The sequence below is a fragment of the Hyperolius riggenbachi genome, chromosome 11, assembly GCF_040937935.1.
Source record: "Hyperolius riggenbachi isolate aHypRig1 chromosome 11, aHypRig1.pri, whole genome shotgun sequence".
Lineage (NCBI taxonomy): Eukaryota > Metazoa > Chordata > Amphibia > Anura > Hyperoliidae > Hyperolius > Hyperolius riggenbachi.
The window spans coordinates 201,855,501-201,867,638 of record NC_090656.1 but is presented as its reverse complement, the minus strand read 5'-3'; the positions used below and the strand labels follow the sequence as shown (position 1 = coordinate 201,867,638).

Sequence of the window (12,138 nt, the reverse complement as noted above, 5' to 3'; positions counted from 1 at the left end):
GAGAGACAAAGGAGAGAAAGGGGAAAGAGAGACAACGGGAGAGAAAGGGGAAGAGAGAGAGAGAGAGAGAGAGAGAGAGAGAGAGAGAGAGAGAGAGAGAGAGAGAGAGAGAGAACGGAAGACAGAGGGAGAGAGAGAGAGAGACAGAGGAAGAGAGGGGGGAGAGAGAGACAAAGGGAGAGAAAGGGGGAAGAGAGAGAGAGAGAGAGAGAGAGAGAGAGAAAGGGCTTGATTCACAAAACGGTGCTAACTTTGAGCACGCCTGTGAAAACCCCCTTAGCACGTCTAAACGAGCTTTTTGCGCGCAAAACTTTATGCTACGCGCGCACTGCACAGAGCGCTACGCGCGAAGTGCCCATTAAAGCCTATAGGACAAAACTTTGCGCGCGGTACTTAGCGCGCGATCTGATTGAGAAAACCGGTGCAAACCTACTTAGCACCCTGGTTTGCGCGCCTAAATACTTTAGACGTGCTAAGTAGGTTAGCACCGCAAAGTGGATCAAGCCCATTGGGTGAGAAAGGGGGAAGAGAGAGAGAGAGACAAAGAAGGGAGAGAAAGGGGGAAGAGAGAGAGAGAGAGAGAGAGAGAGAGAGAGAGAGAGAGAGAGAGAGAGAGAGAGAGAAAGGGAGAGAAAGGGGGAAGAGAGAGAGAGAGCAGGAGACAGGGGGGGGGGGAGCCAAAGGGAAAGAGGGAAAAGAGAGAAAGACAGAGGGAGAGAAGGGGAAGAGAGAGAGAGGTGGAAAGATAAGTGGGAGGTAAGGAAGAGAAAGACAAGAGAATAGATGAAAGAGACGGATGAATAGAAAGAATAGATTAAAGAGCGAGAGGTAGAAGAGAGATGGAAAGACAGAGAGGAAACAGAACAGGGTAGAAAAAGACGGAGGGAGGGATGTAGAGAATAAGGTGAGGTAGAGAACACAGGTAGGATGGAATGGGGAAGGGGAATATCAGAGCCACCACCACATCCCTGCCCACCATGGGTATACAGCACTGAACAGACACATTTTGAAAAGTATTAGACCTCATTTATTGCCTTAAAGTGGACCCAAATTAAAAATACAAGATTTCAGAAATAAAATCTATTTTCTAAATTATAATAATAAATAGCAGCCTTTTTTTCAGCTGCATGATGACAAATATAAAATATTTTACATTATTGGAGGAACCCCTCCCTTCCTTTCATATTGCCGGGACAGAATCCGGCACACTGGTGGAGTAGATGGTGTCCAGCAAAGGAGGAATTGCTAATGGCTGCCACCTGTATAACCCTAGTTATGAAAAGTGAAGGGTGAAAAGCATGCACTGAAATGCTCACAGGCTTGAAGGAGTGTTTATTTATCTATGTATGTGTCAGAGTGGTGCAACTAAATATTTTGAATTAAAAAAAATGTTTGGTTTGGGTCCGCTTTTAGGTGCCCATTAACTGTATTATGTAAATTTTTCAAACAGGTTATTGAAATCACATGCTATTAGTGCCGGATGTCCTGATTGTACAGCAGATGCGCCCACACTTTTTTGGTTGCGCGGTGTGTTGCACTGCTCAAGTCCTCATTACTGTATGCTTTTGTACTATGTACAATGCTAAGGAAACGCTATTGGCGCAGCAGAGCTCCATTCGCCGGTCAGGAGACAATTTCATTGGCTCCTGACCCCAACAGTATTATTGGGTAGTATGCATGGCAGCCTCGGCTCTTGGCTTTTCCACCTTACTCTCACCATCCAACCCCCCATCCTTCCAGAACCTGTGTAAGCCAAAACCAGTTCCGGGTACAACTCCTTTGTACTTGGCGAAATAAATGATTCTGATATGTAAACCAATTGTGATTGTATTTATAAAAAAAGTTAACTATTACTGACACATTCTGGTCCTATATGACATGAAACGTTTACCCTGATATTATTTTACAGTGAACACACAGACACCAACCTCTAGCCAACCTGACTTCATAATGCTGATATCTGGTTGGTCATTATCAGCAGCATTTAGATAGCTCTGTTAAAGAGAAAGTTTAACCAAGAATTGAACTTCATCCCAATCAGTAGCTGATACCCCCTTTCCCATGAGAAATCGTTTCCTTTTCACAAACGGATCATCAGGGGGCTCTGTATGGCTGATATTGTGGTGTAACCCCTCCCACAGTGTGTTGTCAGCACCATGGTCCTGACAGTTTCCTGTCTGTGAACCGCACTGCATTGTGGGAGATAACAGCTGTTTACAGCTGGGTCCAACTGTTAAAAAAGCAAGCAGAATCTCCTTTTACTGACATCATCTGCAAGCAGTAAAAATGTCACCATGTGACAAATGTCAGAATGTAAATCAGGGACTGGAAAGATTTTACAATGGGCAAACACTGACTAAATCATTTATACATAATTATTGTAAAAATGAAGCACTTTTTTATTACATTATTTTCACTGGAGTTCCTCTTTAAATAAAGTTATCTGGTTGTTCTTGCTATGGAGTCTGTTTCCATATTAACATTTTAAAGCGTGCAAATTGTAAAAGTGAGGTTTTGGACTGGAGGGCTGAAGCCCTGAGCATACTGTGGAGGACCATGCTGAGGGAACGGGACCCACACAATATTATGTCCGGGTTTTTACGTGTCTCCTGGCAGTAATGACTGGATATGAATTCCATGACTACCACTGGTTGCAGCACTTAGTAAGGGAACGTTTGCCGACTAGACCATTTAGCAATGAGCAAACGAGATTAACAAACCGCCTGAAAATGTATTTCAATAACACCTGGAGTTCTGGGAGTCCTGAAGGCTATGCCAGGGCCTGTGCCTAATGCTGCAGGAAAATGTGCTGCAATTACACCTGGGGTTCTTTGAGTCCTTAAGTGCTGCCGGCTATGCCAAGGCTTATGCCTAATGCTGTTGGAGGCACAGCAATTAAAAATGGAGATAGAGGGGTTCTGAAGTGACATTGGTTGTTGTTTGTGAAGTCTATGTCAACTTCCATTTTATTCAGTTTTACTTTTAAGGACAACTGAAGTGAGAAAAACATGGAGGCTGTCTTATTTATTTTCTTCTAAACAATACCAGTTGCCTGGCAGCCCTGCTGATCTATTTGGCTGCAGTAGGGTCTGAATAACATCCAAAACAATCATGCTGACAACTGAAATAAAATCTAATATAAAAGGGGATGACACACTGTTCTACAGCTGTTTCTTCCCCAGTGGCAGCAGAAATTGGGTGTGTCTGATTATGCTGTCCGTGGCCGGTGGATTTGTTGCAGACACTCAATCATCAGAGTATTGGTAGTTAACCCTATTAATTAGAGATATCATCACCCTACTCAGCCTATTTACCCTAAAGTGGACGTTAACTCCTGCACAAGACACAAGGAAATCAGAGAGAAATGCACCCTGTGTGTTGTTCGAGAGAAGAGGCTGTCTTAATTCCCCCTCATCTGTAAGTAATCACAAATGTAATTTAAGCTCTCAGTTGTATCTGCACAGAAATTCATGGGCACCCTACAAAATACAGAATTGGGAATTACAGAAAGAAATGTATCATGATGAATAAAATGTATGTAAGAAAAGAAATAAATATTTTCCAAGACATAAAAGGATGAGAGAGCTTGCAAGCTTACAATATAATAGAATTGGGAGGGGGGGGGGGGGGGGGGGGTACAAGAGGTAAGGTAGTATGCAGTATTCATACAGGCAGTGTGTATTTAGCTTATCGAGTAAAGAGTACATCTTGGCCAAAGGCTGAAGGGGTTATGGCCTATGTTAGAGCGTATGCTTGTCGGAAAAAGTGAGTTTCGAGGGAGCAGCTGAGTTCAGTACAGATTGGAGCGGTGCTAGTGGGTTAGTTGGTATAGTTGGTATAGTTGGTAGTCCACAAAGCAGTATACCTGGGTAACCCACCATCCAAGAGGATCTTCATGTCCTGTATGTATAAAAACTGCTGGACGTTGAACTAGGCTGACTCTTGCATGTGGTCATCTAGCGGTCTATGGGTCTTCTGCTTGTTATTATTTAGCATCCTTATCATGAATCATAATGGGTGTTGTTCTTTTACTTCATTTTATGGTTTATTACTGCCACGCTTGCAGGATTGTACCCCATAAAAGAGTTCATAGTGATCCTAAAAGTTGGATCATCTTGATAATGGATTTTCAAAACAGAATTCTGGGCTCATAAACTGCAAACCTGTGAGAACAAGCAGGAGAAAAGTTTCCCTCCAGTCCTTGCTACACCTCTTCTCCTCTTACAGGTCTGTCACATCTCAAGAGAGAGACACGGCTTTTGGAAGTTGAGCGTAGCCATAGTAATCTAACAATGAATCAGTGAAGTTAGCGCCAGTTGTATTGGTGTTGCCACAGAGTCTTTGCAAATTAGGTGAATTATTTAGTTACCACTGCTTGGCTATGATATATAGTTCAGGTGTGAAGTCTGTGGTATCTTCCTCTATTCCCTTCCTGGTAACTGGAAAGCAGCACTGTCAATCAAATTCAGATCACTGAGCTGAGTACCAGAAAGAGCAGGCCTGGCAACCATCTTTGGATTCTTCATTACCAGGATAGTAGTAGTGAGAAGAAAACACATCTGGAAGAGGAGGAACCAGGGCCAGAGAGCTTTCCTTGGTAAGGCTCCGTTCACATTTGTTTTAGAAACGTATCTGTGGCTCAGTTTTTGGGCCCGGACCAAAACCGGAGCCACGGATACCAATGTTAAAAATAGCAGCCATCTTCACTCAATTAAAAAACGGATCCGTGGACGATCCGGGTTGAAAAACTGAACGGAGATTCCGGACTTGCAGCTTTTTCACGGACCCCGGATACACGGAGGGGTAGTGAAAAGCAATGCAAAAACGGATCTCTATCTACACAGACAGCTTTGGAAACAGAAACAGATATGTTTCCAGTGTCCCAGCCCTGGGGATGGGGCCGCCATGCTGGAGGGGGTAGCAGCCAGAAAGGGGGGGCTACGCTCTCCGCGTCACATCCTGCAATGCCGCCCTCTGTACTTCAGTGGGCGGCGTTGCAGGAAGTGATGCGGCAAGCGGTGGAACAAGGAAGAATTCGCCGCTCATTGCTCGCTGATGGATGGATTTTAAAAGAAACTAGCTGGAGGAGGAGAGCGGAAAGAGGCACCAAGGTGAGGGAGGTGGGGGTTCGACCCCCCTCCCCACCGCTGTGCACGCTGCTCCCCCTTTCTGGCTGCTACACCCTCCAGTTCGGCCCCCCCACCTCCATGTCCAGTGCAGGGGAGTAATTTTTTAAAGCGCAAATGGATACCTTTTGCAGCATATGTTTCAGATCCATTTGTGCTTTAACAAAATAGATCAGTTTTAGAAAACCAAAGCCCGGACCGCGGATTGCATTCTGCAACTGTATGTAGTGTGGACCGAGCCTTAGTAAGTATCACCTGCCCCTCCAACAGATTAGTTTTTATTTACTTTTGTACTCAGAATCCAACATAAAAGCATTTCTATGTTTACTTTCTCAGCGCTCAATAGAATGATTATCGACTATGACATGTCGGCACCATCCGCCCAACAGTTACAGCACCTGCACTGCTTAGTACACCTGTGCACTTTACAGCTGTACAAGGGGCGTGTCTAAGGCTTGACTGAAGGCACAGAACAGCCCTACAAAGCAAAACAGTCTAAAGACTGACCAAAAAAAGCAAAAACAAAACACTGCAGACAAACATTCCAAAACTACACTCTGTTCATGGCTCTGCAAGACCTCAGCAATGTTTAGGGTTCATTATTATTTTTATTACCACAGACATAGGTGTTAGAAGAGAAAACTAAATAATGTTTTTACTCATCTCTGGAGACTTACTCACTGGGTAAAGAAACCACCAAAGCTATCAAGTTCATCACCAACACTCCTAGATGACAAGCACTGGTGAGACAATGGCAACATAAAAAAACCTGACCAATACAGGCAAAACTCAAAATTTGAAAAGTGCAAAAGTTCATTTATTTTATTCAACTGAAAAGGTGAAACTAATATATAAAATAGACGCATTACATGCAAAGCGAGATATTTCAAACCTTTTTTTGTTATAATGTTGATGATTATGGCTGAAAGCTTATGAAAGCTCCAAATTCTAAATCTCAGACCATTAGAATATTGTAAAAATGTTCAATATTCTCGGCTCAAAGTGTCAGACTCTAATTAGCTAATTAATCAAAAACACCTGCCAAATGTTCCTATGTATTTTGTATATTGGTGCATAACATTGTCTGTATTATTAGGAACCCCATGTTTGTTTCTTTCTTTGTACAGCGCCACAGAATATGTTGGTGCTTTATAAATCAATAACAATAATAATTTCATATATAAGTTTCACCTTTTAAGTTGAATTACTGAAATACAAATGGACGATATACTGATTTGACGCGTTTCACCTGTATTTTCAGAACACTTTGAAGATGTGGAAAATCCCTCTCCAGGTTGAGAAGTGGAAAGGGCCTCCTTGTTCAGAAGTTTACAGATCTCAGATCTGCGGATACATCCGGCATGCAGAGGTAGCGGCTGGTGAAACAGACATATGGCTGCTGCTTTGGACATACATGCAGCTCCTAATACTTATATTACCCCACTCCCCCCCCCCCCCCCCCTCCATCCATTTAAAATGGAAATGTTCAGAAAATAAGCCATTGATCCCCCGGAAAGCAGTTTAACAGAAGCTGTTGGCTTTCAGGGACTAATGTCAGCTTTGTGCAATGGAGAAAATATCGGGATAATCATTCAGGCAGATGATGAAAGAATGGCTCTTATGTCATTTTTTTTTCTCTTTAATGGTTTTCGAGATCAGCTGCCATTGACATTATTTAAAGAGTCTCTCCACCCAGAACCGGCACATTACCGCTTAGTGGAGGCTCGACTGGAGTTAAACCGGTTAATTTTTTCTCTCTCTTGGGGACTCAGGCAGTGAGATCTCTGCAGTCTAACACCCTAGTTCTGCACCCCTGCCACCTCCATTATTAGAGGCTTACTTTCCTGAATTCTTCTATCTTTCAGAGACTCTGAAATCACTGCGTTTCTAAGTTCTCAGCTCTGCATACATGCCACACCTATCAACAGGGACTCTACCTCTCCCTGCTGGATTCTTTTATCCCTTGGTGAGACCTCAACAGTGCAGAGTTCCCAGCTCAGCACCCATTACCAGGGGCTCTACTGGCTGGATTCCTTACTGATTTCATATCATGAAGAATGCAGCAGCAGGAGGTGGACACCCCAAGGTAGGTAGCAGCAGAGCCAGGCTGTGCCTATAGCAAAAATATTACTTTGTTATCCTATTGCCTTTCAACAATGTAACTTTCTCTTTATACTTTGTATCCAAAAATGCCACTTTCAGTATCTCAGCTATCAGCAGGGCTGCTGATGGTGACAGGGATCCCCCTTTTCACTTGGTCACACATTTCTTGGCTCACAGCTGCTGATATCATTTAGGGCTTATTCACACCTAGGGCGTTTTGCACGTTTTTTAAGCGCAGGCGATTTTCTAAATCGCCCTAAAAGAGGTTGTGCAATGATTCCTTATGAGAGCGTTCACATCTGAGCGGTTTGTTCCAATCAGCTCAGCAAAGTGCTGCCTGTACCATTTTTAGAGTGGTTTTGCCACAATGGAAGGTATAGGAGAAATGCGAAACGCTCACAAAATCGTTTTGTGCAGCGATTGCATTTGCGCTTTTAAGAATAAATACATTGTATTTATTCTTTTCCGGGTCAAAAAAAAACGCTCTGCAAAAGTGCTTTGAAAAGGGCTTTACACAAAATCGTAGCGCATATGGTAAGCGGTGGGAGGGGGAAAACAATCACTCTCAAAATAGTGAAACGCGGCCGTCAGCGATTTGGATTTTAGATGTGAACACAGCCGTACTGCACTGGAGCACTGGCTGCTGGATGGGTGAGTATATATTTTTTACACTGAGGATTGTATTTTGCTGCTTTAGCTTGAGTAACTATAGGGTGAGCTAAATGTCAGCATATTCCCCATAGTGCTCCTTTGATGGCAGTGTTGGGGGAACGTTCTCCTGTGCCCTTGAAGCGCATGTGTGGTGTGATTGGGGAGCAGGATAATGTGTGCCCCACCGCCACAGTCATTTTTTACCACCTGCCATTCTCAGTTCAAAATCTGCTTTAATCTTCTGTTGTAATTCAGATTTTTTTGAATTGATTGTAAAGGTGGCCATACACTTATAGATTTGCATCAGATTCGACCATCAGATAGATTTCTGTCAGATGCCTGTCAAGTCCAATCTGACAGGTATGTATCTGATGTGTGCCACACACTAGGAACAGATTTCCAATAGATTTCAGAATGAAATCTATTGGAAATCTATCTAAATGCATCATTGGACCATTAGATCCAATGCAGCTCTATGGGCCATCGATCTGCTACCAGCAGCAGATCGACCTAGATCTTCCATCCTGGCAAATTGATCGAAATGGGCCGGAAATCGATCGATTGATAGATTCTATAGAATCGATTGATTGACCGATCGATGGCTGAAATCAACCAGTGTATGGGCCCCTTTAGTTCTATTATAATCATATAAAAACAGCAGTGAAAGGAAACCCACCTTGATAGACAACTGGAGTCTGCCATGTTTCTACTTTTAAAATGCACATTGCCTGGCAGCCGTGCTGATCCTCTGCTTCTAGTACTGTTAGGCCTGGAACCCACTGAAAACCGCAAACGCAAAACGCAACCGCTAGCGTTTTGTCTGAGCGGTTTGCAAGCGGATTCATGCGCGTTTTGGGTCGTGTTTTGCAACATTGTATTTTTTTCCCCAGCGGGTGCCTAGCGTTTTGCGTTTTTATCCTGATTGGTCCTGTGAATTATTTTTCATTTTGTTACAGTGTGCTGAACCGCAAAACGCTAGCAAAACCGCTCAGTTTAGGTTTTGCTGAGCGTTTCCGCTAGCGGTTCAATACTTTACATTGAAGCGCTAACGCTCCCAAAATGCTGCAGGTCCTGCGTTTGCGTTTCTGGGAAACGCAAACGCTCCTGTGGAAGTTGCCCCATCCATTAACATTAGCCCAGCGTTTTGGCAAACTGCTAGCGTATCGCAGTGCTGCCAAAACGCTGCCAAAAGCGCTCCTGTGGGTTCCAGCCCTTAGTTACAGACCTTGAACAAGAATGCAGATCAGATGTTTCTGACTGAAGTCCGACTGGATTAGCTGCATGCTTGTATCAGGTGTGTGATTCAGACACTGCTGCAGCCAAAGAGATCAGCAGAACTGCCAGGCAACTAGTATTGTTTAAAAGGAAATAAATATGACAGCCTCCATAGGTCCCTCAACTTGGGTTCCTTTTAAGAATTAAAAAAAGCAAACAAAAACTGAAAGATAAGCTTTAGCCGAATTACAACATTTGTCAGCTCTAAACAAGCCCTTTTGACATTAACTGGTTGTAAAAATTGCTTTCCGGTTCAATTGGCAGCCAGGTTATGATTTGGTAAAATTGCCACGCAGTTCAGACTTCCCCTTTTTTGCAGTCCTGTCAGCAGCACAGTGTTTAGAGTACAGAGCATTCCCTTTGGAGTACAGAACATCATCAATTTCCCATCTCCCTGCTCGAGAAATTGTCTGCGTAAGCCAGGACGTAAATTCTTAGCATCCCTTGTCTCCATCATTAGCTTTACTGAGGTCAGCGTGGTGAGCTCCCTAGAGCTGCTCACCGAGATGCTATTCATTCTGACTTGCCCACAAATGTAACGCAAATGGTATGTACCTAGAGACTGGGCCAATCAAATGCCCCTCTTCTGATCATTCTGATTGGTCCAATTCCAAGTAGCATAAAATTAGCATGCAAGTCAAAATGATTAGCATCTGACTGATCATCTCTTAAGCCGCCACATCAAAAGGGGACCAAGGCATTCTCTTTTTCATTTAAACACATTTAGCTGCTTAAACCGGACCTGAACTCAGAACTTTCTCTCTGCTCTAAAAGATAAGCAACAGCATAATAACCTTTAAACAAAAACATTTCTTTGTTACAGCTGATAAAAATCCTGCAATAAATCTGCAGTGTCTACATCCTGCTTTCATAGAGGCAGACATATTGTTAAAGAGAACCCGAGGTGTGTTTGAAGAATATTATCAGCATACAGAGGCTGGATCTGCCTATACAGCCCAGCCTCTGTTGCTATCCCAAACCCCCCCTAAGGTCCCCCTGCACTCTGCAATCAGACATAAATCACAGCGGGCTGTGTTGACATCTGTAGTGTCAGTCTCGGCTGCTCCCCCGCCTCCTGCAGAGCTCAGGTCCCTGCCCCCATCCCTTCCCTCCAATCAGCAGGGAGGGAAGGGATGCAGGCGGGGACTGGAGTTCTGCAGGAGGCAGGGAGAGCAGCAGACTGACACAATAGAGATAAACACAGCCAGCTCTGACAAGCTGTTTGTCAGCAGCGAGGCTGTGATTTATGGAGGGATTGCAGAGTGCAGGGGGACCTTAGGGGGGTTTGGGATAGCAACAGAGGCTGGGCTGTATAGGCAGACCCAGCCTCTGTATGCAGATAACATTCTTCAAACCCACCTCGGGTTCTCTTTAACATCTTGTGCTTTCAAATTAGCTTCTCTGCTGTGGCAGCCAGCTGACACAGTGGAAAGATCAAATTACAACTTGTGATTAGTCACAGATGAGGGAGGATTAGACAGGTTAAACTACCAGGACTCCCTTACACTGCAGGGTGGCCTCTTGAGCGCATCCTAGTGGCTGCAGCTCTTGAGCGCTTTGGGTCCAACAGGAAAAAAGCGCTATACAAATGTTCGGATTATTATTATTATCTAAATACATACAGGGTGCATTTCTCGGTTTCCCTTCTGTCCTGTGCAAGAGCTCAGGTCCACTTTAACTTATTATGCAGGCTGACATTTCATGTTGTGAAGACATAGCAGCAATTTCTGCTACTGTATCCACATAAGGACAAGATAAGGACTGGGATCAGTGGGCAAGTATCTCTGAACTGTACACACACAACCTGGGGAAGGATGGTTCTCCCTTCAAGCAACCCAATATTGGTTATGTGGGAGACATAATCCTACTTAATATTTTACATGCAAAATTCTGGTTGTACAATTCCAGTGACTGCCATTGCGGAACTGTATGCTCACAGCGCACATGGTCACTCTGCTCAAATCAAACGGAAAAAGGTCCCTCTGTAATGTAAAAGAAGACTGCGGTAAGAGGAATATTGAGACTGGCAACTTATCCCTTTTTTAAAAAAAGATGCCAATTGCCCATGTTACCTGCTCATAAAGCTGAGCTTCAGCAGTGCCCCCTTCCCACCTGTAACAAGCATGAAGCCAGCGGAGTCACCTGATCTGGATACTGATTCTGTGACTCAGAATACATTAAAGGCAGAGGGCCAGCACAACAGCCAGAAAAGTGGCATTTGTTTTGAAGGACACCTGAACAGATAGAGAGAGATATGGAGGCTGCCATATTTATTTCCTTTTAAACAATACCAGTTGCCTGGCAGTCCTGCTGATGTTTTTGGTTGACGTAGTGTATGATTCACACACCTGAAACAAGCATGCAGCGAATCTAGTCAGACTTCAGTCAGAGCACCTGATCTGCTGCATGCTTGTTCAGGGTTTATGGCTAACTCTGCACTGTTTAAGAGGAAATAAATATGTCAGCCACCATATCCCTCTCACTTCAGGTGTGCTTTGATGAACTCAGCCCTAGTACCTCCCATGCTCCTCTCGCTTCCAAGTTTGCTTTGGAAGCAGATTGTGTGACTTTCTGGCCTTACAGCATCTTAAAGATATTAACAGACAAACGACTTAATAGTTATGAGTAGATGCAGGTGAGTAATATCACTGAGGCTAGATTCACAGTGGGACGTTGCGTTTTCATGCCACGTTAAAGTCGCACCGCAAGCTTACAACGCAACGCGCCCAAAAAGTGGCAACGCAGCGTTACCGTCGCATACAGCAGATACAGTAAAAAATACAGGCAATGAAAAGTATGCTTCCAAGTCATTACTGAGCATGTGCAAACAGTCCAACGCAGCTAAAAACGTGTATAACGCACTGCATGCAGCACTTTTACTTAACGTGCAGCGTTAGACACCAACGCAACGTGTGCACTGTGAACAGGGCATTGATTTTTCATTGCAGTGAGTTATTCTGCGTTAAATGCTGTTTTAACGCGC

At 43.9% G+C, this 12,138-nt stretch overlaps 1 protein-coding gene across 3 annotated transcripts in view; it reads right to left on the bottom strand.

Moving 5' to 3' along the window:
• Window positions 1-12,138, bottom strand: part of LMO1 (LIM domain only 1) — a 193,198-nt gene that overhangs the window by 145,526 nt on the left and 35,534 nt on the right. Inside the window, exon 1 of one of the 3 annotated variants that reach the window (XM_068260770.1) lies at window positions 6,376-6,446. The exons of the other annotated variants lie outside the window; for them this stretch is intronic. The gene's annotated coding sequence lies outside the window, so the exon portion shown is untranslated. Of the gene's footprint in view, window positions 1-6,375; window positions 6,447-12,138 lie in introns of those variants that run through there. 3 annotated transcript variants of the gene reach the window in all.